Here is a 23,674-nt window from a genome sequence, read left to right as displayed (position 1 = left end):
TCAAACTAGAACTCAGGACTAAGAAACTCAATCAAAACCGCTCAACTACATGGAAACTGAACAACCTGCTCCTGAATGACTACTGGGTACATAATGAAATGAAGGCAGAAATAAAGATGTTCTTTGAAACCAATGAGAACAAAGATACAACATACCAGAATCTCTGGGACACATTTAAAGCAGTGTGTAGAGGGAAATTTATAGCACTAAATGCCCACAAGAGAAAGCAGGAAAGATCTAAAATTGACACTCTAACATCGCAATTAAAAGAACTAGAGAAGCAAGAGCAAACACATTCGAAAGCTAGCAGAAGGCAAGAAATAACTAAGATCAGAGCAGAACTGAAGGAGATAGGGACACAAAAAACTCTCCAAAAAATCAATGAATCCAGGAGTTAGTTTTTTGAAAAGATCAACAAAATTGACAGACCACTAGCAAGACTAATAAAGAAGAAAAGAGAGAAGAATCAAATCGACGCAATTAAAAATGATAAAGGGGATATCACCACCAATCCCACAGAAATACAAACTACCATCAGAGAATACTATAAACACCTCTACACAAATAAACTGGAAAATCTAGAAGAAATGGATAATTTCCTGGACACTTACACTCTTCCAAGACTAAACCAGGAAGAAGTTGAATCCCTGAATAGACCAATAGCAGGCTCTGAAATTGAGGCAATAATTAATAGCCTACCAACCAAAAAAAGTCCAGGACCAGATGGATTCACAGCTGAATTCTACCAGAGGTACAAGGAGGAGTTGGTACCATTCCTTCTGAAACTATTCCAATCAATAGAAAAAGAGGGAATCCTCCCTAACTCATTTTATGAGGCCAACATCATCCTGATACCAAAGCCTGGCAGAGACACAACAAAAAAAGAGAATTTTAGACCAATATCCCTGATGAACATCGATGCAAAAATCCTCAATAAAATACTGGCAAACCGGATTCAGCAACACATCCAAAAGCTTATCCACCATGATCAAGTGGGCTTCATCCCTGGGATGCAAGGCTGGTTCAACATTCGCAAATCAATAAACATAATCCAGCATATAAACAGAACCAAAGACAAGAACCACATGATTATCTCAATAGATGCAGAAAAGGCTTTTGACAAAATTCAACAGCCCTTCATGCTAAAAACGCTCAATAAATTCGGTATTGATGGAACGTACCTCAAAATAATAAGAGCTATTTATGACAAACCCACAGCCAATATCATACTGAATGGGCAAAAACTGGAAAAATTCCCTTTGAAAACTGGCACAAGACAGGGATGCCCTCTCTCACCACTCCTATTCAACATATTGCTGGAAGTTCTGACTAGGGCAATTAGGCAAGAGAAAGAAATCAAGGGTATTCAGTTAGGAAAAGAAGAAGTCAAATTGTCCCTGTTTGCAGATGACATGATTGTATATTTAGAAAACCCCATTGTCTCAGCCCAAAATCTCCTTAAGCTGATAAGCAACTTCAGCAAAGTCTCAGGATACAAAATTAATGTGCAAAAATCACAAGCATTCTTATACATCAGTAACAGACAAACAGAGAGCCAAATCAGGAATGAACTTCCATTCACAATTGCTTCAAAGAGAATCAAATACCTAGGAATCCAACTTACAAGGGATGTAAAGGACCTTTTCAAGGAGAACTACAAACCACTGCTCAGTGAAATCAAAGAGGACACAAACAAATGGAAGAACATACCATGCTCATGGATAGGAAGAATCAATATCGTGAAAATGGCCATACTGCCCAAGGTAATTTATAGATTCAATGCCATCCCCATCAAGCTACCAATGAGTTTCTTCACAGAATTGGAAAAAACTGCTTTAAAGTTCATATGGAACCAAAAAAGAGCCCGCATCTCCAAGACAATCCTAAGTCAAAAGAACAAAGCTGGAGGCATCACGCTACCTGACTTCAAACTATACTACAAGGCTACAGTAACCAAAACAGCATGGTACTGGTACCAAAACAGAGATATAGACCAATGGAACAGAACAGAGTCCTCAGAAATAATACCACACATCTACAGCCATCTGATCTTTGACAAACCTGAGAGAAACAAGAAATGGGGAAAGGATTCCCTTTTTAATAAATGGTGCTGGGAAAATTGGCTAACCATAAGTAGAAAGCTGAAACTGGATCCTTTCCTTACTCCTTATAGGAAAATTAATTCAAGATGGATTAGAGACTTAAATGTTAGACCTAATACCATAAAAATCCTAGAGGAAAACCTAGGTAGTACCATTCAGGACATAGGCATGGGCAAAGACTTCATGTCTAAAACACCAAAAGCAACGGCAGCAAAAGCCAAAATTGACAAATGGGATCTCATTAAATTAAAGAGCTTCTGCACAGCAAAAGAAACTACCATCAGAGTGAACAGGCAACCTACACAATGGGAGAACATTTTTGCAATCTACTCATCTGACAAAGGGCTAATATCCAGAACCTACAAAGAACTCAAACAAATTTACAAGAAAAAAACAAACAACCCCATCAAAAAGTGGGCAAAGGATATGAACAGACATTTCTCAAAAGAAGACATTCATACAGCCAGCAGACACATGAAAAAATGCTCATCATCACTGGCCATCAGAGAAATGCAAATCAAAACCACAATGAGATACCATCTCACACCAGTTAGAATGGCAATCATTAAAAAGTCAGGAAACAACAGGTGCTGGAGAGGATGTGGAGAAATAGGAACACTTTTACACTGTTGGTGGGATTGTAAACTAGTTCAACCATTATCGAAAACAGTATGACGATTCCTCAAGGATCTAGAACTAGATGTACCATATGACCCGGCCATCCCATTACTGGGTATATACCCAAAGGATTATAAATTATGCTGCTCTAAAGACACATGCACACGTATGTTCATTGCGGCACTATTCACAATAGCAAAGACTTGGAATCAACCCAAATGTCCATCAGTGACAGATTGGATTAAGAAAATGTGGCACATATACACCATGGAATACTATGCAGCCATCAAAAAGGAATGAGTTTGTGTCCTTTGTAGGGACATGGATGCAGCTGGAAACCATCATTCTTAGCAAACTATCACAAGAAGAGAAAACCAAACACTGCATGTTCTCACTCATAGGTGGGAACTGAACAATGAGATCACTTGGACTCAGGAAGGGGAACATCACACACAAGGGCCTATCATGGGGAGGGGGGAGAGGGGAGGGATTGCATTGGGAGTTATACCTGATGTAAATGACGAGTTGATGGGTGCAGCACAGCAACATGGCACAAGTATACATATGTAACAAACCTGCACGTTATGCACATGTACCCTACAACTTAAAGTATAATAATAATAAATAAATTTAAAAAAAAATTTAAGTAACTGATGTGTGCACACAGATAAGGAGCTGATCTGAAACTTGTATCAAAGTGTTCTGAGAGACCTGTTAGAAGGAAAACTAACAGAAGGGAATAACATCAACATCAACAAAAAGGTCCTAGACACCAAAACCCCATCTGTAGGTCACCATCATCAAAGATCAAAAGTAGATAAAACCACAAAGATGGGGAGAACCAGAGCAGAAAAGCTGAAAATTCTAAAAACCAGAGTGCCCTTTCTCCTTCAAAGGATTGCAACTCCTCGCCAGAAACAGAACAAAGTTGGACAGAGAATGACTTAGACAAGTAGACAAAAGTACGCTTCAGAAAGTCGGTAATAACAAACTTCTCTGAGCTAAAGGAGGATGTTCGAACCCATCACAAGGAGGCTAAAAACCTTGATAAAAGATTAGATGAATGGCTAACTGGAATAAACAATGTAGAGAAGACCTTAAATGACCTGATGGAGCGGAAAACCATGGCACGAGAACTACGTGATGCATGTACAAGCTTCAGTAGCCGATTCGATCAAGTCGAAGAAAGGGTATCAGTGATTGAAGATCAAATGAATGAAATGAAGTGAGAAGAGAAGTTTAGAGAAAAAAGAGTAAAAAGAAATGAACAAAGCCTCCAAGAAATATGGGACTATGTGAATAGACCAAATCTACATTTGATTGGTGTACCTGAAAGTGACAGGGAGAATGGAACCTAGCTGGAAAATACTCTTCAGGATATTATCCAGGAGAACTTCCCCAACCTAGCAAGGCAGGCCAACATTCAAATTCAGGAAATACAGAGAACACCACAAAGATAATCCTCAAGAAGAGCAACCCCAAGACACATAATTGTCAGATTCACCAAGGTTGAAATGAAAGAAAAAACTGCTAAGGGAAGCCAGAAAGAAAGGTCGGGTTACCCACAAAGGGAAGCCCATCAGACTAACAGCAGATCTCTCGGCAGAAACCCTACAAGCCAGAAGAGGGTGGGGGCCAATATTCAACATTCTTAAAGAAAAGAATTTTCAACCCACAATTTCATATCCAGCCAAACTAAGTTTCATAAGTGAAGGAGAAATAAAATCCTTCACAGACAAGCAAATGCTTACAAATTTGTCACCGCCAGGCCTGCCTTACAAGAGCTCCTGAAGGAATCACTAAACATGGAAAGGAATAACTGGTATCAGCCACTGCAAAAACATGCCAAATTGTAAAGACCACCAATGCTAAGAAGAAACTGCATCAACTAATATGCAAAATAACTAGCTAACATCATAATGACAGGATCAAATTCACACATAACAATATTAACCTTAAATGTAAATAGGGTAAATGCCCCAATTAAAAGACACAGACTGGCAAATTGGATGAAGAGTCAAGACCCATCAGTGTGCTGTATTCAGGAGACCCATCTCACATGCAGAGACACACATAGGCTCAAAATAAAGGGATGGAGGAAGATCTGCCAAGCAAATGGAAAGCAAAAAAAAAAAAAAAAAGCAGGGGTTGCAATCCTAGTCTCTGATAAAACAGACTTTAAACCAACAAAGATCAAAAGATACAAGAAGGCCATTACATAATAGTAAAGGGATAAATTCAACAAGAAGAACTAACTATCCTAAATATACATGCACCCAATACAGGAGCACCCAGATTCATAAAGCAAGTCCTGAGAGACCTAAAAAGACACTTAGACTCCCACACAATAATAATGGGAGACTTTAACACACCACTATCAATATTAGACAGATCAACGAGACAGAAGGTTGACAAGGATATCCAGGACTTGAAGTCAGCTCTGTACCAAGCAGACCTAATAGACTTCTACAGAACTCTCCACCCCAAATCAGCAGAATATACATTCTTCTCAGCACCACATCACACTTATTCCAAAATTGACCACATAGTTGGAAGTAAAGCACTCCTCAGCAAATGTAAAAGAACAGAAATCACAACAAACTGTCTCTCAGACCACAGTGCAATCAAATTGAACTCAGGATTAAGAAACTCACTCAAAACCACACAACTATATGGAAACTGAACAACCTGCTCCTGAATGACTACTGGGTAAATTACAAAATAAAGGCAGAAATAAAGACGTTCTTTGAAACCAGTGAGAACAAAGACACAACATACCAGAATCTCTGGGACACATTTAAAGCAGTGTGTAGAGGGAAATGTATAGCACTAAATCCCCACAAGAGAAAGCAGGAAAGATCTAAAATTGATACCCTAACATCACAATTAAAAGAACTAGAGAAGCAAGAGCAAACAAATTCAAAAGCTAGCAGAAGGCAAGAAATAACTAAGATCAGAGCAGAACTGAAAGAGATACACAAAACCCTTCAAAATATCAATGACTTTTAAACTGTTGGTGGGACTGTTTAAAAGTGTGGCACCACACTGTCTTCCAGAATGGTTGAACTAGTTTACAGTCCCACCAACTTCAACTTCAGCAAAGTCTCAGGATACAAAATTAATGTGCAAAAATCACAAGCATTCCTATACACCAATAACAGATAAACAGAGAGCCAAATCATGAGTGAGCTCCCATTCACAATTGCTTCAAAGAGAATAAAATACATAGCAATCCAACTTACAAGGGATGTGAAGGACCTCTTGAAGGCAAACTGCAAACCACTGCTCAACAAAATAAAAGAGGACACAAAAGAATCAATATCATGAAAATGGCCATACTGCTCAAGGTAATTTTTAGATTCAATGCCATCCCCATCAAGCTACCAATGACTTTCTTCACAGAAATGTAAAAAACTACTTTAAAGTTCATATAGAACCAAAAAAGAGGCCACATTGCCAAGACAATCCTAAGCTAAAAGAACAAAGCTGGAGGCATCACGCTACCTGACTTCAAACTATACTACAAGGCTATAGTAACTGAAACAGCATGGTACTGGTACCAAAACAGAGATACAGACCAATGGAACAGAACAAAGGCCTCAGAAATAACACCACATATCTACAACCATCTGATCTTTGACAAACCTGACAAAAACAAGAAATGGGGAAAGGATTCCCTATTTAATAAGTGGTGCTGGGAAAACTGGCTAGCCATATGTAGAAAGCTGAAACTGAATCCCTTCTTTACACCTTATACAAAAATTAATTCAAGATGGATTAAAGACTTAAATATTAGACCTAAAACCATAAAAACCCTAGAAGAAAACCTAGGCAATACCATTCAGGACATAGCCATGGGCAAGGACTTCATGAGTAAAACACCAAAAGCAATGGCAATAAAAGGCAAAATAGACAAATGGGATCTAATTAAACTAAAAAGCTTCTGCACAGCAAAAGAAACTACCATCAGAGTGAATAGGCAACCTACAGAATGGGAGAAAAGTTTTGCAATCTACCCATCTGACAAAGGGCTAATATGCAGAATCTACAAAGAACTTATACAAATTTACAAGAAAAAATCAAACAACCCCATCAAAAAATGGGCAAAGGATGTGAACAGACATTTCTCAAAAGAAGACATTTATGCAGCCAACAGAAACATGAAAAAATGCTCATCATCACTGGTCATCAGAGAAATGCAAATCAAAACCACAATGAGATACCATCTTACACCAGTTAGAATGGTGATCATTAAAAAGTCAGGAAACAACAGGTGCTGGAGAGGATGTAGAGAAATAGGAACCCTTTTACACTGTTGGTGGGACTGTAAACTAGTTCAACCATTGTGGAAGACAGTGTGGCAATTCCTCAAGGATCTAGAACTAGAAATACAATTTGACCCAGCCATCTCATTACTGGGTGCATACCAAAAGGATTATAAATCATGCTACTATAAAGACACATGCACACGTGTGTTTATTGTGGCACTATTCACAATAGCAAAGACTTGGAACCAACCCAATGTCCACCAATGATAGACTGTATTGAGAAAATGTGGCACATATACACCATAGAATGCTATGCAGCCATAAAAAAGGATGAGTTCATGTCCTTTGCAGGGACATGGATGAAGCTGGAAACCATCATTCTGAACAAACTATCGCAAGGACAGAAAACCAAACACTGCATGTTCTCACTCATAGGTGGGAACTGAACAATGAGAACACTTGGACACAGGGCGGGGAACATCACACACCAGGGCCTGTTGTGGAGTGGGGGAATGGGGGAGGGATAGCATTAGGAGAAATACCTAATGTAAATGACGAGTTAATGGGTGCAGCAAACCAACACAGCTCTTGTACCCATATGTAACAAACCTACACGTTGTGCACATGTACCTTAGAACTTAAAGTATAATAATAATAATAAAAGTGTTCTGAACTAAAGCCTAGGAAAAGGCATAACCAGAGTTTCTACTATCTTACTTCTTAAAAAAATACAGCCTGCTGATGTCCTTCAGAAATTTCCCAGAGGAGCTCCCACATTTGCAGATTTCTTGCTGAATTGGTTTTCCTCACCCCATGCCTCATTTCACACTTGGCTCAGCCCCACAATGGCCAATACTTTCTCATTTGCTGTGCTACTTATTCTAGGCTTCTAGGCTACCAGTTTTGAAGCCTATTAAAATACATCCTGCTAAGTTCTCCTTATTTCTAAATTTTGTTTTTTCCCATCTGGAGCATTAATTCTGAATGTAAATTTATAGGTAACAACCTCTTCATTTATCAATTGTTGGGCTCATTCCTTTTGTGACTTGTCTTTTTTCTGCTCTCAGAGGCAGCCCATATCGGCACACTCTAACACTACAGTAGACATCCAGCCTGCCCCAGATAATAAGCGCAAAACATTGCTCAATGATAACCAGGTGACTTTAGCTCACAAAATTATTTCATTTTTTATAGCATACATTTTAAGTGTCTAGTATCTAAATCACTTTCTTCAGCCCAAGGTTAGTCCAAGCAGTAAGACCCCGAGAGCACATGCCTGACATCAGAACTCTCATCAGACATTCAGGAAATAGCATATACTGGGAAGGGTACAGACTCAAGAATATGATGGTAATGAAGACAGGGAGGATTATAGAGCCCCAATAACTCAGCTAATAGCAGAATTAGAAGTTAAAGAAAGAAAGAATTAGAAAGACACTCAGAACAACAAGTTCATAAAGAAAAGTCAAGATATAGGGAGAGAGCTAGGAAATTGCCAGAAATAAACCTTACTAAGCTGGAGTTACGTTGAAAGGACTAAGGACCAGATAAGAACTCATTAATAGCATCACATCTCCTCCCTGTTATACAGTGTTGCACATTGCACCTTGTAAGAACCACATTCCTGGGGTTATTATTATTAATACCTAATGAGAAATTATATGAACTGAAACACATTAAATATGCATAACATCTCAAAATATTGGTCTACAGCCTGGCAAATTAGAAATAGAGCTTTGGCTTTGACATTCACACAAGGGTAAGTCAAAATATAAGTTAAAATTAAAGTGCAAAATAGTTTGCTCTGGAAATAAAAGCATACATTATTTCTTAGTACAGAAAATCATATCAACCTTTTTTCTATTAGAAAAGTTTTGTTTCATTCACAAAATGTATTGTGCATCATGAACTATATTTTAAATGTCTCCATCATTTTAAAATGTGTTCCTTGTAATGCATGTAAATGGCTTAAACATGAAAACCAAATGACACAATGATGATATACAGCTGTGCCTACATTGTATACATCTTCTATGACATATTTCACTTGCTCTCTCTATGGCAGTAAAAATCAAGGATTCACTTTTTACTGTTTTAACCGAACACAAACTAAAAGCAATGGCTCTTTACTATTTTGACTGAACACAAACTAAAAGCAGAGACATCATTTTAAAAAACTGTCACCTATAATATGCTACCAATACACTATAATGGCAATTGCACATATCACATGTTTAGGCATTTACTATAGGGGGTTTACAGCAATGAGAACAAAATGAACACAAGATATATTACATTGCATCTATTTAATGTATGTCAGTTTTTATTATATATGTTGGTCATAAGAAATAATTCTTACCTGACAACCATTATTTTTTCCTGTCAGATTTTGGAAAAGCTAAGGCATCCAAAGAAGTCACCCATTTTATTATGAAAAAAAATGCCAAAAATTGCATACTCTTAGCCTAGATCATGAATATTTACCGGGTAAAACTATCTCTGTATCTGCTTCAAAATTCTCCTAATTGGAACAAGAAGTCAAATAGACAAATAAGCATAGCAATGCTTGTATAGATAATCAGTGTTTTCAGAGGAACTGAGAGAAAAGTTTCAGAACACCATGAATATCCCAGTCTGTCCATCCCAGATTGACAGAGAACATTCTGATGTAAGAACAAGACAAGGATGCCCACTCTCACAACTCCTATTCAACATAGTACTGGAAGTCCTGGCTGGAGCAATCAGACAAGAGAAAGAAATAAAAGGCATCTAAATAGGAAGGGAGGAAGTCAAACTATCCCTATTTGTAGATGACTTAATTCTATATCTAGAAAACTTCATCATCTCTGCCCAAAAGCTCCTCGAGCTAATAAGCAACTTCAGCAAAGTTTCAGGCTACAAATTCAATGTATAAAACAGTAGCATTGCTATACACTAACAGCACCCAAGCCGAGAGCCAAATCAAGAACACCACCCCATTCGCAATTGCCAAGAAAGAACACAATACCTAGGAATACAGCTAATGAGGAAGGTGGAAGATCTCTACAATGAGAATTACAAAATGCTGCTCAAAGAAATCAGAGATGACACAAACAAATGGAAAAACATTCAATGCTCATGGATAGGAAGAATCAATATCGTAAAAATGGCCATACTAGCCAAAGTAATTTACAGACTCAATGCTATTTCTAGCAAACTACCAATGACATTTTTCACAGAACTAGAAAAATTTATTCTAAAATTCATATGGGACCAAAAAAGAACCTGAATAGCCAAAGCAATTCTAAGCAGAAAGAACAAAGCTGGAGGAATTACATTGCTGGACTTCAAACTGTACTACAAGGTACAGTAATCAAAACAGCCTGGTATTGCTGCAAAAACAGACACATAAACCAGAGGAACAGAATACAGGGCCCAGAAATAAAGCCACACACCTACAACCATGTGATATTTGATGAAGCCGACAAAAATAAGCAATGGGGAAAGGACTCTATATTCAATTAATGGTGCTGGGATAACTGGTTAGCCATATGCAGAAGACTGAAGCTGGGCCCCTTCCTTACACAATATACAAAAATCAACTAATCATGGATTAAACACATAAATGTAAAACCTAAAACTATAAAAACCTTGGAAGACAACCTTGGAAATACCATTTTGGACACAGAGACTGGCAAAGATTTCATGCCAGAAACACCAAAAACAATTGCAACAAAAGCAAAATTGACAAATGGGACCTAATTAAAGGAAAGAGCTTCTGCACAACAAAAGAAACTATCAACAAAGTAAACAGACAACCTACAGAATTAAAGAAAATATTTGCAAACTATATATCTCACAAAGATCCAGAATCTATAAGAACTTTAAACAAATATACAAGCAAAATCAAACAATACAGTCAAGTGAGCAAAGGACATGAACATTTTTCAAGGAAGACATACATGCAGCCTACAAGCATATGAAAAAATGCTCAATATCACTCATCATTAGAGAAATGAAAATCAAAATCACAATAAGATAACATCTCATACCAGTCAGAATGGCTACTATGATAAAGTAAAAAAAATAACAGATGCTGGTGAGGTTGCTGAAAAAAGGGAATGCTTATACACTGCTAGTGGGAGTGTAAATTAGGTCAACCATTGTGGAAAGCAGTGTAGCAATTCCTCAAAGAACTGAAAATAGAACTACCATTCGATCCAGCAATCCCACTACTGGGTATATACCCAAAGGAATGTAAATTGTTCTACCATAAAGACACATGCATGCATACGTTCATCACAGCACTATTCACAGTAGCAAAGACATGGAGCCAACCTAAATGCTCATCAACAGTAGACTGGATAAAGAAAATGTGGTACATGTAAAGCATGGAATACTATATAGCCATAAAAAAAAAAAGAATGAGATCATGTCCTTTGCAGAAACACAGGTGGAACTGGAGGTCACTATCGTTAGCAAACTAACACAGGAACAGAAAACCAATGCTGCATGTTCTCACTTATCAGTGGGAGCTAAATGTTGAGAACACATGGACACATAGAGGGAAACAATAGACATTGGGACCAACTTGAGGGAGGAGGAGAGGAGAAGGGAGAGGTTCAGAAAACAAAATTGTCAGATGCTATGCTTAGTACCTGGGTGATGAAATAATCTGTACGCCAGACTCCTGAGTCCCAAGTTTGCCTATATAACAAACCTGCACGTGTACTCTTAAACCTAAAATAAAAGTTAAAACATTAAAAAGAAGAATAGCTCAAGAACAATGTTAGCTAAGGCTTTTAAAGACAACTGTAGAGCACACAAAGGCATTGGTGAGTCGAGGCAGAGAAGTGAAACAGAGGTGAATTTAAAGGTCTGTCTGGTAAAACTTGTTTTTAGTAATGAATTCTTGAAAACCTACCCTCACATAAAATGTTTGAACAGTTTAATATGATTATTTTTGGGTGGTTGTTGTTGGAAATATTACTTATTTTAGATTACTTTTATTAATAAGTAGCTATTAAGCCACATGCCTTATAAATAAATCTAATTGGATTAAGACAATAACAGTTGGGTTTGCTTTCCTGTCCAAACATGCTTCTAACAAAACCAAATGGCCAAGTGAAATGAACCATAATTACTGAAGTACACAGCTCAACTTTGTGCTGAAACCCTGGTGTATAGGCTACAGAGAATTGATCCTGGCACTGGCACATGCCTAAAACATGTCAACCTATGTACTAAGTCTATGTGAAGAGAACATTTATCTCAACTAAATTTCTAACTCATTCTAAAAGTAACATTTATTTAACATTTAACATTGATAATTCAGATCACTTATGCCAAACTGAAAACTATTCAGATGATTTCTGATATTCAGCAGAGGCTATGGGTTGCTGTTATCTCATCAAGGAAAATGAGATTGAATTAATAAAGGCAGAATAATGCTGATGGCGTATGTATTTATAAAAGAATAGACACTCTTCTACAGCACTCGGTAAAGGGTGGTGCTGATATCATCCTACATGATCCCTTGTTCTCATTCCATTTCCCTGGAGCCAAATAAACAGGACATTATACATTATCTTTTTGATGAGGCTTTTAGTTCTGAGCAGTCTCCATCACTACTGGTGCTCTTTGATTGACAGTCCATTCTAATATTGATCCTTTAACTTCTGATTTATTGTTTTAGTTTCATCTTATTTCAGAATTCCATCCCCTATGTGGTCTTTGGCCCTGGTGCTTAACATTATTTTCTCAGATTTCCCTCACAGGCCCTGATTAGATGATTCTTCCTAGCCCCTCACCCCTATGGCGGTGCTCTGTCAGGTACAGTCATCTTGCCCCTCCCACCACCAGTCACATCAGTACTTAGCTTGGGTGGTGTCCTTGACCCTAAGAATGGGAACAAGAAGTGGGGTTCATAAAGTCCAGATGTCTTTCTTAGTTTAAACCTGAGGATATTAATTTAACCATGCTTTTCAAAGGCAAAACAACATTTGGAATATTAATTGGGTACCTACAGTGTACCAGGCATATTAGAAAGCTTTATCTTAATCTAATCACGTTCATGACAGACTAAGATTAACATCTTCATATTTTTTACCTGAGGAAACTGAGTTTTAGGTGAAAAAGTTTAAATAATGCAACTGAGATTGCCCATCAATAAATGATGGGACAGGAAAAAATTACCTGTCTCAAAAAAGTTGGATACCTTGATATTTAAGTTGGATACCATGACATTTAACCCCAAAATGATTATCTGAAAATTGACTGAATTTATACAAGTAGACGGAACTATGAACACTTTACCAATGGCAAACACACATACATACATATGGAGAGGGGGAATATCACTATAACAGCCATCTAGTGATAAGCTGGCCCTTACACAAGGGGAACTAGGACAGTGAGAATCTGGATTTAATCCTATTCCTCTTAGACTTGGTGTCTCCATCATCTAATGCATCATGATTTGCTACACATTTTATGGTGGTCTGGCTGCTTCATTATAATGGACTCTGTAGCATAAAGATTAGGAGTCCAGCTACAGGGTCACATGCAGTTCATGAGCTGCATTACTTTGGGCAAGTCACTTGATATCTTTGAGTTTCATCTTCATTATGTTTAGGATTAAAAAATAACAAGCAGACTAGGCACAGTGGCTCATGCCTGTAATCCCAGTACTTTGGGAGACCGAGGCAGGTGGATCACTAGGTCAGGAGTTCAAGACCATCCTGGCTAACATGGTAAAACCCTGTCTCTACTAAAAATACAAAAAAATTAGCCAGCTGTGGTAGTAGACGCCTGTAGTCCCAGCTACTCAGGAGGCTGAAGCAGGAGAATGGCGTGAACCCAGGAGGCAGAGCTTGCAGGGAGCCAAGATCACACCACTGCACTCCAGCCTAGGTGACAGAGCAAGACTCCATCTCAAAAACAAACAAACAAACAACAACAACAAAAAAAAAAAAAAAAAAAAAAAAAAACTAAACATTTCATTGCTCTTAGAGTTCCTGACTTGCAGGAAGCGCAAAACACAATGAGATACCATCTCACACCAGTTAGAATGGCAATCATTAAAAAGTCGGGAAACAACAGGTGCTGGAGAGGATGTGGAGAAATAGGAACACTTCTACACTGTTGGTGGGATTGTAAACTAGTTCAACCATTCTGGAAAACAGTATGGCGATTCCTCAAGGATCTAGAACTAGAAGTACCATACGACCCAGCCATCCCATTACTGGGTATATACCCAAAGGATTATAAATCATGCTGCTCTAAAGACACATGCACGCGTATGTTCATTGCAGCACTATTCACAATAGCAAAGGCTTGGAATCAACCCAAATGTCCATCAGTGACAGACTGGATTAAGAAAATGTGGCACATATACACCATAGAATACTATGCAGCCATAAAAAACGATGAGTTTGTGTCCTTTGTAGGGACATGGATGCAGCTAGAAACCATCATTCTGAGCAAACTATCACAAGAACAGAAAACCAAACACCGCATGTTCTCACTCATAGGTGGGAACTGAACAATGAGATCACTTGAACTCGGGAAGGGGAACATCATACACCGGGACCTATCATGGGGAGGGGGGAGAGGGGAGGGATTGCATTGGGAGTTATACCTGATGTAAATGATGAGTTGATGGGTGCTGACGAGTTGATGGGTGCAGCACAGCAACATGGCACAAGTATACATGTGTAACAAACCTGCACATTATGCATATGTACCCTAGAACTTAAAGTATAATAATAATAAAAAAAAATAATAAAAATAAATAAATAAATAAATAAATAAAATAAATTATTTTTTCACACTGAATTTTGGGGAGGACATAAACATTCATTCTGTAGGATGCTGAGTATTATAATAATGCAAACAACTAATAAATAAAATTAACATTCTATTAGATACTGCTTAAATTATAGTTAAGGACCAGAAGATGTGCAAGAAATGTAAATATTGAAAATATGTCTAAGAAAAAAGGATAGCATAAATAGGTACAAAAAATAAAAAATGATATTGAAATACAGTAAAAATATCTAGTGTAAGATGAAAATGTGAAACAGAGTAGGGCTGAAGCAATATTTGAATAGATAATTACCAACCAATTTCAAAAAGGCAAAATTGTTAAACAGCAACAACAATTCCAGATATAATCACAATAAAACTGCTAAAAATAGAGTATCTCAGAAACGGTCAGTGACAAGAGGCACATTATCTTCAAAAGAGCAACAATAAGACTGACAGCTGACTACTCAGCAGAAGTGATGGAAGCCAAAGGAAAATCAAAATGATATTTTGAAAAAATAACAAGATAATAACTGAAAACAATTACATATCAAAAATGATCCTTAAAAATGCAAGTAGAATAAACTTTGTTTTTTAGATAAACAAAACTAGGGAGATTTTTGTATATGGCAGACCTGCACTAAAGGAGATAAGAGACGATGGTTCTTCAGATAGAATGAAAGCAGCCTCAGGTGGATGATTTGAGATTCTTGAGAGAATGAAGAGCAATCTAAATGGTAAATATGTAAGTAAATCTAGAAAATATCAACTGTATATAACAACAATAATAAATTATTGAGGCTTAAAATATAATGAGAGAAATTACTTGGCAAGAAGAACATATAGCTTGGGATGATGATTAATAGAATGAAGGCCATTGAATAGTGTAGAAGGTGACAATAGTAATTTTTTACATTAGAGGTTAATAAAATGTAAATGTGTGGTAATCACTATGATAACACTAAATAGAATGTGTAACCCATGACCTAATGAAAATAAAAAGAAATAGTTTAATAAAACTATTTTAACAAATAAAAAAGCAATAATAAACAAATAGACAAAATACTCTCATAGTGCCTGGGACAAAAAGAAGGCAGATAGTAAGGTGAAAGTTCTATATCTATATCTATATATCTATATTAGTAATAGTATTGATATAAATAGGTTAAACCCTCCATTTAAATAAGGATTATTAGATTTGGTGAAAAAGAGCAGACATGTGCTTCTTATGAGACACTTTAAATATAAAAACAGTAATATTTCATTACCTGCGAAGATTGGTAAATTGAACTACAATGACATTAGAACTGTTTTTCACCTGAATATTGTTAACAGAATATAAATGTGTCACAAAATGAGAACATAATTGACACATGTTTTGTACATAACCCTACAATAGAAAAGAGAAATTTTACTCAACAGAAAAAAAATGGTTAGAGAGTTGAATAGGCATTTCACACACATGCAAATACCCAAATGGCTATACAGATGTTTGACATTACTACTTATCAAGAAATTAGAAGCACAATTTTGGCCAATGCAGACATACAGTCTAAAATTGATGAAAATTAAAAAGACTGATGTACTGCTGTGGGAAGTGTTCATTGCTACAGACACTTTGTAAAACCATTATTGTCTACTAAATTTGAAAATACAGGTAGGTAAGGAGGAAGGTAGTACATAGATAGATAGAGCTCTTACTACCTAGCAATTGTATTAATTAACCACACACTGCACACACATACATGGACAATCACATGCATACATTTCACACATTTTTATACAAAATACATGAATAAAATGTTCATAACAGCATTAACCAAAATAGTGCAACAAATAAATAATTCTTTGTCTACTGCAGAATAAAACTACATTGCAGAATATTCAATATTGAAATAGTATAGAACAAAAAGAATAAAAGTAACAAACTGCTGCCAAACACAACAGCATGAATGAATATTTCGAAGTATTGAAAAAAAAAGATGCCAGAAAAATGGTCTGTAATAAGAAGTCCCTTATATAAACATCAAAAAGAGACGAAACTCATCCATGGTGTTAGCAGTAAGAATAATGACCTTTAAAAAGAAGGAGTGTATTGTGAATACTGCCACAATAAACATAGATGTGCATGTGTCTTTATAGTAGCATAATTTATAATGCTTTGGGTATACACCCAGCAATGGGATCGCTGGGTCAAATGGTATTTCTAGTTCTAAATGCTAAGACTTGGAACCAACCAAAATGTCCATCCATAATAGACTGGATTAAGAAAATGTGGCACATGGACACCATGGAATGCTGTGCAGCCATGGAAAAGGATGAGTTCATGTTTTTTTATAGCAACATGGATGAAGCTGGAAACCATCATTCTGAGCAAACTATCACAAGGACAGAAAACCAAACATCACATGTTCTCACTCATAGATGGGAATTGAACAATGAGAACTCTTGGACACAGGGCAGGGAACATCACACACCCGGGCCTGTTGTGGGGTGGGGGGCTGGGGGAGGGATAGCATTAGGAGAAATGCCTAATGTAAATGACGAATTAATGGATGCAGCAAACCAACACAACACATGTATACATATGTAACAAACCTGCATGTTGTGCATATGTACCCTAGAACTTAAAGTATAATAATAATAATAATAAAGAAGGAGTGTATAGTGATGCAGGAATGAATAGGGTGCATTCTGGAGTATAACATTCTAATATTCTAATTTTTAATATTCTAGTTTTTTAACCCCAGGTGATAGTTATATGGGCTTGGTCTTTTTGTGATAATTAATGGAGCTATACAATGACAAATGTGATTTTCTGTGCTCTGGTAAATTCTTCTAGAAGATGGAGCAAGCTGTATGTCAATAAAATTTTGAGGCAATGTTGGCCCAGGAGATATTACAAATATCAAAGAAGGAAAAACAACCAGAAAGAATGGAGAAAGGTTAAACAATCTGTTTGCAAATTAATGTTAGATCGCTAGTAAAAGGGTGAACTAAGAGACAGGGAAAATACATTGATATGATGGGTATGAAAAACCAGGAAAGCAGTAAGGTTGAAAAAGACTTGAAGGATTGGTTGTCATCCAATTAATTAGCTGTAACACATGCCTGTGTGATTTCACACCCCATAGAGGGCTCTTCCCACATAGCGATGATGTGAATGCGTCCAGAATACCTCATTTAACAGCACCTCTTCAGTCTCTCGACAATGAAGGGTGATCAGAGTGATCAAGATGAATGATTAAGAGTTCAGTAGGCAGTTCTCTGATGAAAAAATTAAGTGATTGAGTATGTAGAACTTGATCAGGCTGGCCAATTTCAAATCAATACAAACTATTATACAATGACTCATTATTACACAGACAGTCACCAGTCCAGTCAAATCTCCAATCTCGACTCTCTGAAGTGAAAATAGGGGATGAGACTGTTGGATTGTAACCCATGTCCTATTTTGCTAGGATCTGCTGGATTTCTTGATCTGAACCTTGAGATTGATTGAGCCTCTGGACCTGGGTCCTACTGATCCCCCTCACTGCCTTCATTCCTGAGCCAATTCTGCTTTATTTCATATTATTACCCTGAGGTACTCATAATCCAACCACATCAGACCTCACATCTGACCCCTGATACTGACTATTGCTTAGAGAGACATTCTAAAATTTCCTATTTCTCTGCCTTTATTCATCCTGTTTCCTTAGATTAAAATGCTTTCCTTCAATTCCTATCCAAAGCTGGCCATACTCCAGTTTACTCCTCCAGATCCACCCTCCACACCTACTCAATGTCTGGGATCCTGGTTACTTTGGAATGTATCACTTGGCCTTCTTGCCTGCTAGCTTGGTGGTAAAGTTTGGCTGATGGGAGCTATTGTCACAGGATTTGAGGGTGGGAGTGAAAAGATAGAGGGCTATTCTTTTTTTTTTTTCAGTATCTATCCAAAGCCAGCATTCTCCTATTATAATAATCTCTCTTTGAGGTACATCTATGTCTCTCTCACCTTGACCCTTTCATCCTAAGGAAGATAAGAACATTGTGTGTTTGTGGGCCTCAGGATGCTATACCATCACTCATTTGTCTTTAATAATAACCCTGCCAGATTGTCTTTAATAATTTCTTCAATCATTTTTTCTGATAGTACCATTCATTCCTTTGTCATATATGAAATATTTGTCAGTTTCTCCATATGAAATTAATACCTCCTTTGGGCTCCTAATTATAATAGCTACTGCAGCAAGTATGAAATCTCAGACCATGGGCTATGGTAAGCAAACAGTATAATTGTTTTGTTATAAATCAACTTAATTTTTCTTTTGTTTCTTTTTTTTTTTTTTCCAACTTGAGGGCAGAAAATCAGTCATCAATTTGAGATCACCACACACTCAAAAGAGTATCAGGTTAAGAGGGAGCCTCTTATAGCACAGTAAGATAGCGGAGCAACTTGTGCTCAGTCCTCAGTCCATTCAAGTGTACATCTTTAATGGAAATGGTGATGCAATGCCCAGATTTCTCTTCAAAGAAGAGCATGTTGCTTCAGCTGCTGAGATTTCTATCTGGAGATGGTCTTTAGTTGATGCCACATTATCAAAGGTTATGACCATCCTGGGGCTATACATATTCAGTGATAGTTCACTATGGCAATATAAAGTCTCAGCCATTTTGTTCAAATGCATAACATTTTGAAACACCTTTCTAATTCCATCATCTATGGGATTGGATGAGGCCTTGGTTGGACCTGCATCACAGCTCTGTTCCTCACCTCCCTTCTGCAGGTGTTGATCCCAAAGGCATTTCTTAATAAACTTTCTGTATGCAAAACTTTATTTCAGAGCCTGCTTTCCAGGGCTCACAACTTGCAATTGTATCTTTGGTCCTAGCTACTTCTCAATAATCAGCTATAACTGCTTATTGTGTCCTTTCAATCCCCTACCCCTCTCAAATTTGCTTCTGTCCTTCCATGTGTGCTCTATATGTTAGTGCTCTATTGCTACATAACAATGTTGACACAAACTTAGTGGCTTAAGACAACACATGTTTATTATGTGGCATTTTCTGTGGATCAGAAAGAAGTCTTATGCATCTTGATTGGGCCCTGAGAATCTCACAAGGCTGCAATCAAGGTGTTGGCCAGGGCTTCAACCTCACCTGAGACTTATCTGGTTAAGGAGCCACTTCCAAGCTCATGCAGTTGTTGACAGCATTCATTTCCCTGTAGGATGTTGGATAGTCTTGCTGACTGTCATCTAGAGGCCACCCTCAGCTTCTTATTATGTGGGCCTTCCCAACATGGCCTCTTGTTTCCTCAAAGCCAACAAGGAAAATAATCTCCTATCAAAATGTGTTTCAAATCTTAGGTTATCATGAAAGTGACATCCCATCATGTTTGCCACATTCGGTTGTTTAGAACCAAGATGAAGTTCCTGCCCATACTCAAGGGGAGGGCCACAGAAGGTATGAACAGCAGGAGGCAAGAATCATGGGGTCAATCTAGAGTCTCTTTACTGCATACTGGAATCTGTAAGATTTCCATGGCCTTGTTTGTCTAAATTCATCAAAGCCGCTATTCTCTTCCTGGGATCTTGCTGTCTTTCTGGGAATCTCCCTGGAGAGCAGGAATCAGAACATTTCTCTCTTGGGCCAAGCAGACGCTTATCTCATTGATGCCCCTTCTATATCAGATCAAATGAAGACGCAAAAATATAAGTGGGGAGAAGTAAGACTCTAGCAATTTTACAGAAGGTTCGAGTATTAACTATTGCTTAGTTACAGACATCCAGTGAGTGATTTTTTTTTCTTATTTTCAGGAAGAGTAGGGAAAGAAAAGGTGTGAAGAGGGATAGGGAGGAAGGGAGATTAGGGGAAGTATTAATGCATATTAGGGTGTGCGCTTCCTATCCCAGAGACACATGGGGAAACTCAGCAATTCCACGGAGCAACAATTGGTTTTTAAACAAATACTTCTATTGAACATTGAATCTTGAATTTTCCACATTAGAATCTAAATCACTCAGCTTGCCACCAATTCCTATATCTTAGGGATAGAATAGCAAATCTTTTTCAAGTTGTTTTAAGAGAAACCTTAGATACTCAACTAGGCTGAGAAGAGGCAGATTATCATACCATCTCATAAGCCTAAGGAAGCACTTCCCCAGATAACTGCTGACCAGGCCTTAAAGATAGTCCATGTTCTGAAGCAGAAAATGAAGCATTCAGTAGACAGTTTTGTTAAATAGTATCTGTCCTTTTCCTTGGTGTTGGTTGCCAGAGCTATCCCCAAGCATGGATGAATCAGGCCTTCATCTGCTCAGCATGGGTGAGGGCTGCCATCAAATATTTGGGACACAAATAACTTCTGGCACTGCCCTGCTTTAAATTTAAATTTAAATTTAAATTTAAATTTAAATTTACCTTTTATTTCCACAAATTTTACCTTTAAGTAGTTTAAATTATGATCTAATTTTAACAGTGTATCAGCAGCAAACTCTAAAATCTGTAAACATATGAAAGGATTTCCAAGCAGATTATCAACAAAGTCAGTCTAACTTAGCCCAATGAAGTATTAAAGATATTCTGTGATATTCTTGTATTGAGTGGTAACAAACCATACAAATGTAAACATCATGTATAAAATGATTGAGTGGGAATGGGGACATATTTTGAGCATTTTGGGGGGCCTGAAAATATATTATTTACTTTGCTTATGTCATTTCATTATATTTTCATGTCTACCTTGTAAGGTTTGTGTTAGAACCCTGATTTTGTAGGAAAAAAAATCAGGAGCTTACAGAGATTAATAAATTGTCAATGTCACAAAAGTGGTAGAGTTTGACCGAGGATTTAAACCTAAGTCTGTGTCCTATAAATCATGTATTTCTACCTGTCGTGCTGCTTCCTGGAATTAGTAACAAATTTACATATAACCCTAAGCTACATTGCTGGGACAGCAGAGAGAATGAAAATCTGGAAATGAGAAACAGACTCAGTCTCTTCTTTTAGAAGAAAGTGTTACGTTTGTAGCAGTTTATAAGCTTCCTTTCCCTAGGAGTTTTCTCTCTGGAATTTGAGGCACAGTATCCCCAACAAACAGACTCAGTGAAATGCATCAACTCCCCTTCCATTTTCTCTTAAAGAGGAGTGGCACCAGCTGAAGGGCTTCAACCTAGTACAAACAATAATGGCCTGACAGCTGCCAGATATAATCATTTCTGTTAATCAGAAAACACTTGCTAGAGAGTTAAAGAGAAGGACTGTAAGAGCTGTGCATGGGAAAACATAAACCATCAAACATCAGTGAAATCTTCCTCTGGCATAGACTATCCTTGCTATTCATTTATAAGACAGAGTTGTAATAAATAGGAAGAGAAAGAAGTCTAATTTTTGAGAATAAAAAGCCAAAACTTGTAAGAGATGTATTAGTGGAAAGTAAGCATAGTTAATAATTGATTGATATGGGAAGGAGAGTAGGAAAATGTCAATCAGGTGGAAGTGCTTAAAGAGCGCAATATTTGCAATATGTAGGCATTTGATCAACCAGAAATGTGATAATTCCTGTTATTATTCTTGGACACTTTATGTACAGAGGTGGGGGAATTAGCCCCAGAATGCTGGTTATGCACTGATAAATACTGGAGAGAAAACCTCTCATGTGCATAAGACATATAGAGGAAAATGGCATTTTCCGTGAATTAGACATCAAAGGAAACAGGTTATTTTCTAAAATCCGTTAATTTGAAATGTATATACCTTAACATATACAGAAGACAACTTTTTTTAAAAAAACTTTAAAAAAATTTTTTTATTTTATTATTATTATTATTATTATTTTGAGACGGAGTCTCACTGTGTCACCCAGGCTGGGGTGCAGTGGCACTGTGTCGGCTTACTGCAACCTCCATCTCCTGGGTTCAAGCAATTATCCTGCCTCAGCCTCTTGAGTAGCTGGGATTACAGGCGCCCACCACCACACTCAGCTAATGTTCTTATTTTTGGTAGAGACAAGGTTTGCCATGTTGGCCAGGCTGGTCTCGAACTCCTGACCTCAGGTGATGCACCAGCCTCGGCCTCCCAAAGTGCTGGGATTACAGGCGTGAGCCACCTTGCTCCGCCAAAACTGTTTTATTCTTATCAGCACTTTTCTTTTTCATTAACAATTCAGGTCAAAGGTTAAAGTTGCTCTCATAGTAAAATCTGTAAGATGAGAGAAATTATTAAGCTCAGAAACATTTTGCACAGGAATTTTTAAAAATTAAAAAAAAGTAATGGATTAAGGATGTGAGCACAGAAAAGTTTAATAACTTAGATTTTGTTTGTCTGAAAGGAAATATGGCCTGGCGCCTCCTTTGCGAGTTTCAGTGTCTCAAGGAGGAAAAGTAGGTGACAAAGACTCTAAACTAGACAGGCATGTTGATGGGAGGTTTTGATGTCGTTGAGTGGAATGTAGATAAGGTACTATGGAAATGGCTACAGTTACAGGGATAAAATGCAGAAGAGTTGGCTTTTTTCATTCCTTCTATACTTTTATGCCTGTTTCCATCCAATCTCAGTTGCTTTTCCCAGCTAAGTTTACTCTTCCCCATCACCCTTTTCCACTGGCAAGTTTTAACTTATCTTTTGTTTTGTTTTCTTAAAAAATGAAGACAGTTTGACAGCTAACCTGTCTTTCCAGGACTTATCTCCAAATTCAGACCACTTTGAGTTGCCCTTCATTGTTTAATACAATGGTTACATAAAAAAGAAATGTTTCCCCTAATATCTGGTATTTATCTTTTCTTCACTAGAGAAATACTGCAGTATGGACTTAATATTTTTTAACATGTCAGCAACTTGCAAGAACTCCGAGTTATCTTAATACCGGTACATAGGTTGTCACAAAACTTTCATGTTTATTTTTTAGTTTATCAT

This window comes from Macaca fascicularis, chromosome 13 (assembly GCF_037993035.2).
Source record: "Macaca fascicularis isolate 582-1 chromosome 13, T2T-MFA8v1.1".
In the NCBI taxonomy this organism is placed as follows: Eukaryota; Metazoa; Chordata; class Mammalia; order Primates; family Cercopithecidae; genus Macaca; species Macaca fascicularis.
This window is presented reverse-complemented; position numbering follows the sequence as displayed.